The 14,545-nt window shown below is 38.2% G+C and overlaps 1 protein-coding gene across 4 annotated transcripts in view; it reads right to left on the bottom strand.

The window, feature by feature from the left end:
• LOC309827046 (platelet glycoprotein 4) overlaps positions 1-13,770 on the bottom strand; it is an 85,995-nt gene extending 72,225 nt beyond the window's left edge. For 2 of the 4 annotated variants that reach the window (XM_082661529.1, XM_082661533.1), the window contains exon 1: positions 6,051-6,272. The gene's annotated coding sequence lies outside the window, so the exon portion shown is untranslated. Of the gene's footprint in view, positions 1-6,050; positions 6,273-13,647 lie in introns of those variants that run through there. The other 2 variants (XM_082661532.1, XM_082661534.1) reach the window with 2 other exon arrangements.
• Positions 13,771-14,545: the final 775 nt, after the last annotated feature.

Consider the following 14,545-nt stretch of genomic DNA (forward strand, 5'->3'; position numbering starts at 1 on the left):
GCACATAAATGGATGAGTCTAAAGCCCAGGGAAGAGAATGGGATCATGAAATGCAGATTTGGGTCTCTTCAACATCTAGCTTATAGGTTGAAACCATAAAAACTAGATGTTGCTGTTGATGGGAAGGGGGGACCTAGAAAAACTGCAGAAAGGGAAATGCGAATGACAATCCAACGGCTAGGCCAGGACACAAAAGCTCACTTCACTTCTACGGGCCTCAGCGTCCTCACTTATAAAAATGAGTGGATCTTGGTTTAAGACTGTGCCAAGAACTATTCCCACTTCCAATGTTTGCAGCTTTTGCCATGAACAAATGTGAACATCGGGAGACCTGCTAAAAGTTGACTTCTAGCCTTAAGCCGCAGAAAAAAGCCAAGCTTCATAGCTGCTGCTCTGCCATGGTAAATAATTATTAACCAAGTTTTCTCCTCACAAAAGCCCATTCAGATGGTTTCAATTGCTTTTCTTTATTCTACAGGATTGCAGCTTCAGAAATGCTCTTGCTGTTACTATGTACAGAGTTCCGCATGGGAGATGTGAGAGAGAAAACAAAATGGCATCTTTCAAACTCAGGAGGAATATTAATGGGGTACAGAAGATAGTGGGAGTCATTATAGTAAGCTTCCTTTCTGCTTCCCTCTAAACATTAGAATTCACTTTTTTCCTTGCCTAATGCTGTTTTTCCTGACTTCGTCTGGTAAAACAGAATTTTGCTGAAATACTGTAATAGGACTGCAGTATAAGAATGCAAAACACAGAAGTTTGGCTAACTGGAGGCAAAGAAACTCTCAACGAGGTCTGGAAGGAACTCTGACCGGTGAATTGAGGAAGAGAACAGATAATGATGTCTGCATCTCTACTACCCACTGGCTTCTACATCCACCCCAAGGGAGGGTTTTGGAGGTATGTGTGATCAGGCTAGCAAAGAACAACTACTATACATACTGTGGTTTCCCAACAAGTAAGAAGTAGAGAAATCAAAATCTATTCGTTGCCTGTTAGCAAATCTTAAAGATGACCATTGGACCCAGAGTGCAACAACTGAGCAAAGAGCTCTTCTCTGGCTTTATCCAGAAACTTGGTACATGTAGTGAAGACACCTAAGAGACTGAACACACAAGCAAGCGCACCTAAGCTTTCCATGTAGATTGGGGAAAAGGACTAAAGCTGCAGTGGCATTAGCTGAGATGAATGAGCTTCATAGACTTGACTCACTGAGAAATTATCCCTGTCTGTGAGTTTACATACTTAGTGTAATATGAAATATAGAATGTTTCTGTGTTAAATTTTGTAATTAATTTTTTTTTTTTTTTGTGGTACGTGGGCCTCTCACTGTTGTGGCCTCTCCCATTGTGGAGCACAGGCTCCGGACGCGCAGGCTCAGCGGCCATGGCTCACGGGCCCAGCCGCTCCACTGCTTGTGGGATTTTCCCAGACCGGGGCACGAACCCGCGTCCCCTGCATCGGCAGGCGGACTCTCAACCACTGTGCCACCAAGGAAGCCCTGTAATTAATTTTAATAGATGATTGCCCTATACACCCCCCTCCACCAATTTAAAAAAAAAAAAAACAGACATTCTGGGAAAGGCGGGGTTGGTGCCAGTGATGGTGACTGTCCATGAAACTACCTACCTGAGAATTTCTCACTCAAAAAACTGCACACATCTATATATTACTTTAGAGTAGAGATTTATGTCAATTTGGATATTTTAAAAAGTGCTAAGCATAAGAGATGGGTAAAAAAACAAAGATTTTAAATTATTTTAAATGACTAAAACTTCTTAAAATTCTATTCATAGACCTCATTGGAAGGTGAACATTTTGCGTTAGAAAAGATTTAGACCTAGTTGACATATATACACTACTATGTATAAAATAGATAACTAATGAGAACCTACTGTTTAACACAGGGAACCATACTCAGTGATCTCTGGGGACCTAAATAGGAAGGAAATCTAAAAAAGAATGACTATATGTATACGTACAACTGATTCACTTTGCTGTACAGCAGAAACTAACACAACATTGTTAAAGCAACTACGCCAGTAAAAATTAATTAAAAAAATGATTTAGGGCCTCCCTGGTGGTGCAGTGGTTGGGAGTCCGCCTGCCAATGCAGGGGACACGGGTTCGTGCCCCAGTCCGGGAGGATCCCACATGCCGCGGAGCGGCTGGGCCTGTGAGCCATGGACGCTGAGCCTGCGCGTCAGGAGCCTGTGCTCCACAACGGGAGAGGCCACAGTAGTGAGAGGCCCAAGTACCGCAAAAAAAAGAAAAAAGATTTAGACCTATTTTTGAATAAATGGATACAATCTGTCTATTGAGTGTTTACTATGTGTCCGGCATTGGATATTTCTGATACTAAGTTACAAATGACTCCTGCCTTCATGGAGCTTACATCACAGCAGGAAGTATAGACTCTACCTAATAGCAAAGTTCTGTAAACAGAGCCCTTATCACTGAGCATTGCCCTTATCACAGCTCATGTTCTCTTGCACTGTAATTGCCTGTCTAACCTGACTGCTTGGATGTGACTTTTGACCAAGCAGCTCTTAAAAGGATGGGGCTCATATCAACTAGAGGTTTCCATGCAAACTAGAGGTCTTCCCCCCTAACCAAGAGACTCAGCTACAATTTAGATTATATATGTTCCCCATTTCAGACAAAAATAGTTCAACCAGAAATAAATTTAGGAAGCTATGAAACCTAAGGCTTCATAGCCTACAGTGCAGTTAGTTTTTTCTGGAGGTATTTCCATGTGCTGTATGTTAGTTAATTAGAATTTTAAGAGTTAATTATGCATTTGGAAAGGCAATGGCGAGAAGCTAGCTCTGCCCGGTATCTTCCTTCTACTCCTCCTCTACATATAGCATTATTTTTAAGTCACTTGTTTAGCCTATTTTCTTCAGGAGACTGACCGCTGCTTAAGGGGTCTGTTTGTGGGCAGTGGTGGGAAAGTATCCACAGAATTCAACTTACGTCTTCATCGTTTACTAACTTAACTTTTTCTTTTTTAATTTTCATCAAAAGGTTTCATTCCATATAAACAAAATGTAGAACCACCACCTGAAAAAAAAATCCTGGATCCTTATAAATGTCCAGGACAATAAGGTTTCTAATAATGTTCTCTGTAGCCTACAACATTGTCTGACACACAGTAAGTGCTCATAAATATTTTTCAACAAATGCGTCAGTGAATAAGTGTATCTGAAAGATAGTGACTCCATTATCTATCCAACCAAAATAGCTTTTTGCTGTTTTAGGGTTCTGCCTTAAAGTAAGAATACTTGTAGAAAAGATCCCACTTATTAAAATGTATGCCTGCTCTGAGAAGGCGTGTTTAGGGTCCATGCTTTGGGCTCACTGTACTGAATAACCTTTTATTACTTTATTTCTAAAGCTTCCTATAGTGAGACACAAGAAAGACCCCTTACAATAGCATCTGTTACATTTCAAATAGAGTAATGATGAAGTTCCACATAGAACAAAGTGAGCCTCCAAATGAATTTCAGTAAGACTGCGTTCTCATGACTACTACTATCCCTTTTGATTTCCTAAAAATTAAAGTGGGAGAAATGTAAGATATAAGTTTGGAAGATTTAATAAGAAAAAAACCAACATTAAGAGATCAAACTAATCATTTTTAAAACTGTTCTCATTCCACTTTTAAACTTCACAAACACTGAAGGGTGAACAATGCTTTTCTATTACGAGCACACTCTGGAGACCTTGGTGACTGTAGCCAAGCTGTCTGCTATGTCCCCTCCAGAATGTTTGCCAGTTTTCTGTCATTTCCTCCTTCAGATGCTAGTGTTTGTGTGACAAAGGTCTCTGGGTATATTTCAAAACATCTTAAACTATTAACAGTGTACTATCAAGCACCGATTTAAAAGTGTTATTTATTCTCCACACGACTAAATTTGTCAGAAGACACAAAGCAGAATTCACCTTACCCTTCTCCATAAAGAAATGGCTGGAAAGTTCATTGTGGAATCACTGGCATACCTACTAACTGCCCTTTGTAATGGAAAAAAGTTTCCAGTGGCTTAGCCAATACCTATACTTCAACATAAAACACACGAAACAGTAAAACTATTTACTGAACTATATTTCTCTTTTTATTCCCTGGGCACTGAAGCTAGCTTTAGACTATTTCCTTTTCCTGACAATTCATTGTTTGTGACTGAGAGAATCGTTTTGGATTAGGCATTATTTCTGATTCCAGGAACCTGATATGGAAATAGCATCCCTCCTCCACCAGCACCGCCCTGCTTCTTACTCCAGATCTTTTAGGTTGTAGTAAAGTGGAGACACACTTTTCAATTTTCATCCAAAAGCATCAAAACATATAAACAACTGACCAATAAAAAACACTTTTCATTTTAAAGCATTTCTTTTTCATTTCAAAATTTTATGAATTTTTTTCAAAGAATTCAACTGTGAAGCTTCGATTGTAAACACTATTAAATTCCTTAATTAGTAATCTCAATCAGCAATCTGTGCTAAAAGCAAAACTAGCCTTAGTCACATCAACAGCAATATATTACTCTGTATTTTTTCGCTCTAAGAAAAATATATTCTTCCATTTCATTGGTCCACTCTGCAGTCTCACTAATTTGTTAGCACTTTAAAGCCTTTTGCTTTTTCCTTTTCTTTTTTTTTTCCTAACAATGATTCTTCTGAGTTCAGGAGCTAACCTTCTTTTCCCAGGTGAAAATCATTTTATTATCGTCAGGTGTTGGTTTTCTTTCTGAAACTCTGGGAACAGTTCATTGCAAAGTCCTGATTGTCCTTTACAAAATGATCCTATTCCAAATAATTACAGTTTGTGTTGTACGTCATCTGAAAATATCTCTCCTTTCCCCTTGTCAGGATTGCAGGAGTCTCATATATTGCCCCACAAATCGCACTTCTATTACTTAGTCAGGTATACCTGAGAACAAGACGGGTTGCCTATTTCTCTTCATCTGATCCTGATCCTACCTGAGTTCTGAATTCTCTCACAGGAAGTGAACAAAAGTTAATACTTTTATAAGTATCAGTCTAGAATGCTTTCCCCTGAATTCAGCACAGCTCCAAGAAACCATTCTCCAAAGAATAAAAGGAAATGACCTTCTTTAAAGGTAAAGAAACCTGTCCAATTCATTTCTCAGACTTCGTAGCATAGCATAGAGAGTCAGAGGGGACTGCTTTTTTTTGTATCAGCACTTAATTTTGTCTCTAAATAAGTATATCCTTAAGTTTCCTGTCTGAGTAAGTCATTACTCTAGCATTCTTTGAAGGGTTTCCTGGTCTTATATAGCCATTGTATGAAACATACCATGTAACAAAAATTCTTCTATGTAACAAAATCCCCTCCCCTCAAATATCAGGTGCCCACAGTCAATACAATTTCTGTGATCACTAGTGATCAATAAGCTTATGTATGGAATGATTTTTTTTTCCTTCTAGGAGTCAGTTTGTAAAAAGGATTGAGTCTTTTAAATTATCAGTCTTGACAACACACCAAAAAACATTTTTAGCTCCCATGAACACAGGTCATTCAACTTCTAGTCTCATTTAAAACATGTTTTTCCAGTTTGGAAGCAAAAAATTGAACTGGTCAGAATTTTAGAGCATCCTTTTCAAAAGAGTAACATTTTTAAAAGAAGATGCACAGAAATTGAAATAAAATAAGAAATCAGTTTAGATTAGGACATGCCAGATCAACTAAGAGAATCTGAAGGAAGAAAAATTTCCACTAAAATTGTACTTTTTAAAATAATTAGTTCAAGTTTCTGATATTTTCTAAATAAAAGGTATGAAAATATGCAAATGGAATTTCATACGATGAATTGAGAGACTAGTGGAAATGAAACATTTGTGTTAAGTCTGTCCATTTAGTTGAAAGTTTATAACTCTGTTAAAAGAAGCATCATAAACTAATTATACCAGTTAATGTTTATCTTCTTAAGGAGTTAGAAATAACAATTACTAATACTTACTAGATGATAGTCCATCAACTACAAAGACATTTATAGCCACACCCCTAAACAAATAATTGTGCTCACCAACTTCTAGAGGCGCTTGCTTGCCCAGAGGTAGGATCTTAAAACTGGCTTCAGAGTGACTCTTGTAGGAGGAGATGCAGAAAATAAACACATGATTTCCACAGCACAGTAGCTGAGAACTCAGAAATGAGGCTCAGGGTCCTGACGACTCCTCTGTATTTAAGGTTATCCTGACATGTGAAAGCCATTGACATCCTGAGACTTCCAGTGCTTCAGACGCATGCCTAAACCGAGATAAATATAGATCCCTGACACCTGAGCCAGATGAAATGAAAATTAACTTGAAAAAAAAAAATCTCACTCATTTTGTGCCTCAGGTGAGGAAAATAAAACCCTTAATCCTTTTCCTTTTAAAACCTGTTATGCCCCTTAACATATAGCTGCTTTGCTTATGAAACATGGGAATTCAGATCATCAATCTTAATCAATTTGCTTCCCTCTATGATTAGCATTTGCTGTGATAGGTTTGAATTTTCCTTGATGAAGTATGAAAAAAACATAATAGTGAATATTAAATATTTATTCAACAAACTTTTGGGGGGAAATTTTGCAGATGAGTCCTTGAAACGTGAATATCTATTTGGTAAACTTTCTAGTATTTTTTATCCTACATAGGTTAAGTAGTAATTTGGTCCATTTTGGTTTGCCTCAGTTAACAAGGCAGAAAGCGTCACGCATTGCCATCGTGCTTCGTTTTAAGTTAATCTTTTGGTATAGGTGTATAATGTAGTAGATTTAAATTGAATTTTGCTTAGTCCTGTTGGTAAGCATATGAATAAGGCTCTACCCTCAGCCTGAGCAGACTCCACGATTAAAGTTATTACCCTGAAGCTATAATGGCAAGATTTCTAACAATAAGTCACTTCCTGGGACTCATACATTAAGGATCTATAATAATACATTAGAACAAAGTGACTAGAGAAACTAGAAAAGTCATGCTGCTTTCCTGAGATTTTGAGGTATTAATTATTTTCAGTTAATACTGTCTTTACAGAATGGCATTAGAGAAAAATGATGGATTTGGGAGTTACCACTTTCTAAATGAACTGATCTTACCTACTGTATTATCTATCATCCCAGGAAAGAGAATGACTTTTTTCAAATTACCAAACCTTGTATTTTCATATCTTGATACTAGATCCCATGCACTGAGCACTGTCTACATGCTTGGTACTTTGCTAAATGAAATATTGTACAATCTCATTCTCTTTTCCTAATCCCCAAAAATCCTTTCAAATCAAGTTAATATTTTTAGGTCCAAATGTTTACAGAAAAGAAAACAAACTCAAAAGGATAAATATTGACAATGGACACATGCCTAATAAGTAGTTCATATGAGAGTCTAACTCATACAGTTTTGACTGAAAGCATGTTTCTTTCCCACCCTAAAATATAGTTATAGGTGAAAAAGGAATTTCATCCACACATTATCTGTCAGATTAACCATCCTATGAGTAATGAATGCCAAGGCTGCTTTAATTTTTTTCAAACAAAGTTAAGAAAAGTACAGAAATGGTCCCTATGGAGTATTGCTATGACACCAGGAAATCCCCAGAAGCATTATGTCCCTAACACAAGGAAAAGATCAAAGATCTGTAAGGCACAACCTTACTACCAGAGATATTTCTCATCTCTTGCATTTACTTTTCTCAACTTGTCCTTGTCAGTTTGCATAAACAGAGTTTGACCTACCAGAGCCTTGAGGGTCAGTCTCATGGCCCCTTCTCAGCCATTAATATCATGTTTGGCAGTCGGAGGGTGGATAACTGGCATAGGGGAGTGACATCCAGGTGGCAAGGAGTCAGCTGGTGAGGTCAGGAGATCAGAGAGATTTTGGCATGAGAGGGAAGGCCAGGTTCTCATCTATCACAGAACGTGACCCCTTTCTTTATAGGAAAAAAATATGTTCTATATGTATAAAAAGTTTTGCTATTACTTGAGCTAGGAACTTGTTAAACAAAATGTTTTATCAAAGAGGTCAAAGGACAAACCACAAATTCTGCAAACTCAGGATCACACACACTTTCTATGAATCACAATAAATATCATAGCATGCCCACACCTGACTCACCATTATCTTTGAATGTGGATTATGTCCTATAAATAAGAATAGGAAATGTGGAATATCCTTTCTATGAGTTATGTATTCATTATCATTAAATTTTTAATTCCCTGCTGGCATTGACTTCTGAAGCGTGGGTGGTGAGGGAGAGGGAAGAATAGTGATGGATTGAGATAAAAAATAACTGGGCTTGGGCTTCCCTGGTGGCGCCGTGGTTCAGAGTCCGCCTGCCGATGCAGGGGACGCGGGTTTGTGCCCCGTTCCGGGAAGATCCCACGTGCCGCGGAGCGGCTGGGCCCGTGAGCCATGGCCGCTGAGCCTGTGCATCCGGAGCCTGTGCTCCGCACAGGGAGAGGCCACAGCAGTGAGAGGTCCGCGTACCGCAAAAAATAAAAATAAAAAAAAATAAAATAAAATAACTGGGCTCTAGGGTAACTAACTCCGACAAGACCTCTGACCCTCTTCAACCAAAGAATCGGCATTCTTCAGCAACTATCTTCAAAATTCAACATTTCATCACAGGATGTTAATTAAACCTAGGACTTTTTCATCCCAAATTCGTTGCCTTTCAAGTGTTTATGAACCTAAAGTATTAAACTAGGCAAACTCAAAGCCTCTTCCGGTTTTTATTGCACGATGAGTGCCATAAACTGTAAGGCATGAAAGTTGAACCAACAGTCCTGCTGCCAACAGCAGCTTTTGCCAGCTGTCGATAGTATGTTCTTCACAGGACATTATTGCGAAATGTCCCCTTTCTATGTGAAATTTTTTTCTCAGAACAGCAATCAAATGAATCCATCCCTACACTTAGCATCATGGTTACAGTGGCAGTAGTCACAATCATATTTTCTGTCCTTCCTTGCCCCAACCCCCAGATCCTCTTTCCCTGACGCCCTCAGGGGCCATCTCTCTTTCAGATATCTCTTCTCCATCTGACCAGCACCACCTAGGGCGCTTCATCAAATACTATTACCAGCAATGACTTCACCCCTAAGTACTATGTCCTGCGGAACATGTTTAGGCCTTTTCAATGAATAATATGATGCTTTTAAAAAATTCCCTTCAGGACTTCCCTGGTGGTGCAGTGGTTAAGAATCTGCCTGCCGATGCAGGGGACATGGGTTCAAGCCCTGGTCCGGGAAGATCCCACATGCTGCAGAGCAACTAAGCCCGTGTGCCACAGCTACTGAGCCTGCGCTCTAGAGCCCGCGATCCACAGCTACTGAGCCCACGTGCCACAACTACTGAAGCCCACGCGCCTAGAGCCCATGCTCTGCAACAAAGAGAAGCCACCACAATGAGCAGCCCCCACTCGCCGCAACTAGAGAAAGCCCATGCACAGCAACGAAGACCCAAAGCAGCCAAAAAAAAAAAAAAAAAAATTCCCTTCAGAAAAATTCAAGTTTTAAATCAGAGATTCACCCCATTGTTTATATTCCTGTCCACTGTATAAGTGTTAACAGCAATCTGTTCTTGAGTCCCTGGTTCTGTAACATAACAGGGAAGGAATGGTTGTGGCCTTAGGAGATTTTGGCATAAACCCCTGTACACACTTGAAAACAATGAGAATATTCACCAATATACTTTAACATGTGAACCTTGCTAACTTGTTTTTAGGAAAAACACATTTGAAAAACGCCCTTGGATTATCATCAGCTTGTGTAAAGTATATATTTAGGATCTGAAAGACATTTTCAGGACTAATTTTTCACTGATTCTAGTAACACACCCTTCTTTCTAGGTTTTTCTGTTTGTCTGTTAGCTTTCCCATGTTAGCATGGAATAAATAATTTCACTCAGACATTCTTTGTAAGGACCATTTTCTTGCAGAAAAGCTAGAGAAAAGTCTTTTTTTTTTAAAATTGTGGTATAGTTGCTTTACAATATTGTGTTTAGTTTCTGCTGTACAACAAAGTGAATAAGCTATATGTACACATATATCCACTCCCTCTTGGACCTCCCACCTCCCCCGATCCCACCCATCTAGGTCACCACAGAGCACAGAGCTGAGCTCCCTGTGCTATATACCGCAGGTTCCCACTAGCTATCTGTTTTTCACATGGTAGTGTATGTATGTCAATTCCAATCTCCCAATTCATCCCACCACCCTTACCCCCCTCCATGTCCACACGTCCATTCTCTACGTCTGTGTCTCTATTCCTGCAAATAAGTTCATCTGTACCATTTTTCTAGATTCCACATATATGTGTTAATATACGATATTTGTTTTCCTCTTTCAGATTTACCTAATCTGTGACAAAGGAGAAAAGAATATACAATGGAGAAAAAGTCTTAATATTAATCTTCTCTGCTTACGTTGCTCTCCTCAAATCTATACATGTGTGAAATGTCTTTATTCCAAACATCAGCTTGAGGTAAATGTTTTACCACCATTTCCTCTCAAAGCTGACTTTAGAGGCGAGTGCTGGCTTTATGTTTGTCATCCAAAGTAATGAGGATTGGGACTTCCCTGGTGGTGCAGTGGTTAAGAATCTGCCTGCCAATGCAGGGGACATGAGTTCAAGCCCTGGTCTGGGAAGATCCCACATGCCGCGGAGCAATTAAGCCCATGTGCCACAACTACTGAGCCTGTGCTCTGGATCCCGCGTGCCACAACTACTGAAGCCTGTGCACCTAGAGCCTGTGCTCCGCAACAAGAGAAGCCACCACAATGAGAAGCCTGCACACCGCAACGACGAGTAACCCCCACTCGAGGCAACTAGAGAAAGCCCACGTGCAACAACGAAGACCCAGCACAGCCAAAAATAAATAAATAATTTTTTTAAAAAAACAAAAGTAATGAGGATTGATGGAAATCTATACTAATAAAAATGATCTAATGGAGTGGTGCTCTTGTCTTTGACATCTAAAATTACTGCTCAGTTGTGTATCTTTATTTTTTTCTCCCTTCCAGTGTCATCTTCATTAGTTGTAAAAGCCTTACCAATAATTTGCAGTGTAAAGGATACTCTAATAAAAATTAATTAAAAATATAATTTGCAATGAAATATTATAGCTCCAAAGCAACATTCTTCCCTTCTAGGGTGGATGGTTGATCATTTAATCATTCATCCATCAAACAGCAAAACACTTTGAGATTCTGTTTATGTGTATGGCATTGTGCTACTCCTTTGAGAAAAAATGGTGAATAAAGGGCCAAAGTTTGTCCTCTCAGTATCTTATTGTTTAGTGAAGGGAGACAAGCAGTATTTCACAAATCATAATGGATTATCATAAAGTGGGATAAATAATGAAGGAAAGTTTTATTGTGATAAGCTAAGCTAAAAGATCAGAGAGTTTTCCCTAATATACATATACATTTGAATGTATATATATGTGTGCATATATGTATATATACACTGTATTTGTTTATATATGTATATACCCGTGCATATATGTATACATCTATTGCATGCATTTGTTTATATGTGCGTATGTGTGTATATGTCTATATGGATATATGCAGATATTGTTTATATATATGTATATAAATATACATATTATACAGGGAAGCCTATATATAGATATATTAGGGAATTCTCTCTGACCTCTCAGCTTATCACAGTGTAAATTCCTTCAAAAAATATCCTTGTTTATCTCAGTTTATTATAATATACTAAGATGTCTTAAATACTGCTTGTCTAAACAATAAGATACTTGAGAGCATTAACTTTGGCTCTTTATTTACCATTTAGTTCAACCATATATAAATACTGACATATAATATATTTATATGTATATCATATATATCATACACACACACACACAGAAATATCTAAAAATGAGTTGCTTTTAAGTGGCAAAGAATTAGGAAAGCATTCAAAGGTAGGGGTCCAGCAACTCTAAGGAGGCTGCCATGGTCAGGAAGGAGCATGGTAGAAGACCAATGTGACTGGATGAAAGAGGGCAGGGAAGAGTAATATGAGATGAGGCAGAAGAGCTGGGGAAGAACCAGATGTCATAGGGATTTGTAGGGATTTATCCTAAGAACAATGGGAAGCCTTTGAAAAATTTTAATCAAGAGAGATACATGATTGGATCTGAATAACATTTAAAAACAAGCTCTCTGATAGCTTCATGGTTAATGGACTAAAGAGAGGTAAGGATGGATGTGGGGAAACCATCAAGGCAACTATTACTGACTTTAATAGTAACGTCCTAAAATGATTGAAAAAAATGGAGAAAAAAACATGGATTTGTGAAATATTTAGAAGGTAAAATCAACGGAGTTTGCTGTTGTGGTATGTGAGGAAAGGGGAAAAAGAGTAATTGATAAACTGTTTAAATTGCAGCTATTCTAGAAATTATTCTACACCCTAACATGAACACTTACTCTTCAGTTAACATATGAGAACACATCTAGCTCAATGACTGGCATATTTCAGCTGGTGCTGAAACAACATTTCTTGAATGACAGATTATATAAATGAATGACTGAGTGGAACTGAGTACAATGTGAACAGGAGTGAACGCTTACTGCAATGTCAATTTATCTTTTTTGTTTGGGTTATCCTACCAAGCTTTCACAAGGAGAGTCACAGGGAGAGTCACAACACAAGTGACACCTTAGAGACTGGAAGTCCAGGGAGATGATTAATTCTCATGGAGGAAGGACTAAAGGAAACTGAATGAACCTAATACTAAAAGCAAAAAAATTTTAAGTGACTTAGAAATTGTGCAAGAGTCTTGCACACATCTGGCTCTGTGTATAAAGCTTGTAATCTAATGGAAACTTGAGTCCCCCTGGACCAGGAGCAAGTAACATCCACAGGACATAAAGTCCTTCTAGTACAACAAAACAACAGGCTGGTGGCCAATTATGGTAGCAACCAAGCAGATGTCCCACTGGTTTTTAAATCAGACACAGAGCTTTGGTTTTTTATAATTATTACTTACATGTTGTAGCACTTTCTGTTTATGAAATTTTGTTTTGATGTTATCACGTGATAATCAGCTAATAATCAGGCAGTTCTTATGTACTTTTTTGGTAAGCAATTGTACAAAACACTATCTAGTGTGCTGTAGCTCTGTTTTCTTTGGGAGAGACAGGGGAAGATTAAGTAGAAGGATACTGAGACCAATCAAAACGTACTAACAAAGCTCTAGAACCAAGATTTCCAGCCCTTAGATCATACTTCAAATAGGATTCCTCTATTTCTGCATAAATTCTTCATACCATGTTCTTGATTGTCCTTTCCCTGTCCATTTTTGTGTTCCCCTTGCTCTATCTGCATTCTCAAAATAGGTATCTTCTGTGTTCTAGTCCTATCCATTCTCTTCTTCCTGTACCTTCTCTTCCTGGGCAATGTATGCTACTCTATGGGCTCAATTTAGCACCTCTGCACAGTTAATCCCCAAATCTATTTTTTACCCCTAAATTCTACCCTAATAGTAAATTTACTTAGCATTTTTGAGAATTCTCTATACACCAGTAAAGTGTCTCTATTAACTCACTTTTTCAAAATTCTGGATATAAAACTAACATTTACCATTTTACACATTCAAATGAAAGTTTAGTAAAGCTAAATAACTTACTTCACTGTTACAGTGCTCCAAGTAGCCAGATTTGGGCCCAGATCTCCATGGCTCCAGGTCTTAAGCTCTTAAACACCGTGTTTTGATTGACTCACTGTGATATAACTGCACGTCAACCTTCCGTGCACATCTCTACCCTGCTGCCGTAAACACAACTCCCCTTTCCTACCTCTACATCTGTGTTCTTCATCTCTGTAAAATTACATCACCATACCTCCTGTTACCCAGCCTAAAACTGTTCCCCATACACCCAATCATCTTCCAATTCCTAACAACTCTAACCTCACCATATATTTTCCATTTGTCTCCTGTGTTTTGTTTTCACTGCCTCTACTTAAGTCAGGTTTCAATCACCACCTACCTTTAACCATTACCATGGTCTCCTGATCGATTTTTCTGCATGCAGAAATACTCCCCTCTCATTTATCCTTCTCACTGCTTTCAGGGTAATCTTTCTAAAACCCAAATTTGATTTTATGATTTATTTATTTAAAATAAAACATTAATAGTACCCATTTCCTAGAGAATGAACTTTAAACTCCTTAGACCAGCACAGAAGTTTCTCAACTATTATTCCTATTCCTGCATGAAGTCTATTCTTCAATGAAATATTCTCTGCATTTTTTCTTGCATTTTCCACTGCTTTAAATATTTCCTCTATCTAGAATTTTCAATTCTCTACCTAAATGTTACTCTCCAAATTCAATGATCCTTAACATGGTGTGGACACTGAAAGCTTTAAAAAACATAACATGTTCATTCTTCATCCCAGACAAATTGAACTGGAATTAATGGATACTTTCATGTTTAAAAATTACTGTTTGTGCTACTATTGGCCTATGTGGTTACTTTGTGCAAATGAAAGGAACCACTTCTTCAAAATACTTTGAAGTACCCT

The sequence above is a fragment of the Grampus griseus genome (genome assembly GCF_964374135.1).
Source record: "Grampus griseus genome assembly, chromosome: 9".
In the NCBI taxonomy this organism is placed as follows: domain Eukaryota; kingdom Metazoa; phylum Chordata; class Mammalia; order Artiodactyla; family Delphinidae; genus Grampus; species Grampus griseus.